Here is a 418-nt window from a genome sequence, read left to right on the forward strand (position 1 = left end):
GCGGCAGGACACGGGTATGCCCATCACTGTCATCCGAGCTGAAGAGCGAAGAAGTACTATCGAGGCATGGCAAGCGGAGTGGGATGAGCTGGAGCCCACAAGCCGCTTTACGAGGTGGACCCACCGAGTGCTCCCGGACATAGGGTCATGGAAGAACCGACGTCACGGTGAAATGACGTTTCACCTGGCACAGTTACTATCAGGCCACGGTTTCTTCCATGATTACCTCCACACCAAGCATCTGTCGCCAACACCTGACTGTGTGAGATGCACGGGGGTACCGGAAACGGCGGAGCACGCCTTCTTCAGCTGCCCGCGATTTGCGGAAGTCCGCAGTGAGTTGCTGGAGGAGGGGTTGGTGGCGGCGGTGACTCCGGACAACATCCAGGAGTACTTGTTGAAGGACCAGCAGCACTGG

Source organism: Anopheles stephensi, unplaced genomic scaffold (genome assembly GCF_013141755.1).
Source record: "Anopheles stephensi strain Indian unplaced genomic scaffold, UCI_ANSTEP_V1.0 ucontig142, whole genome shotgun sequence".
In the NCBI taxonomy this organism is placed as follows: domain Eukaryota; kingdom Metazoa; phylum Arthropoda; class Insecta; order Diptera; family Culicidae; genus Anopheles; species Anopheles stephensi.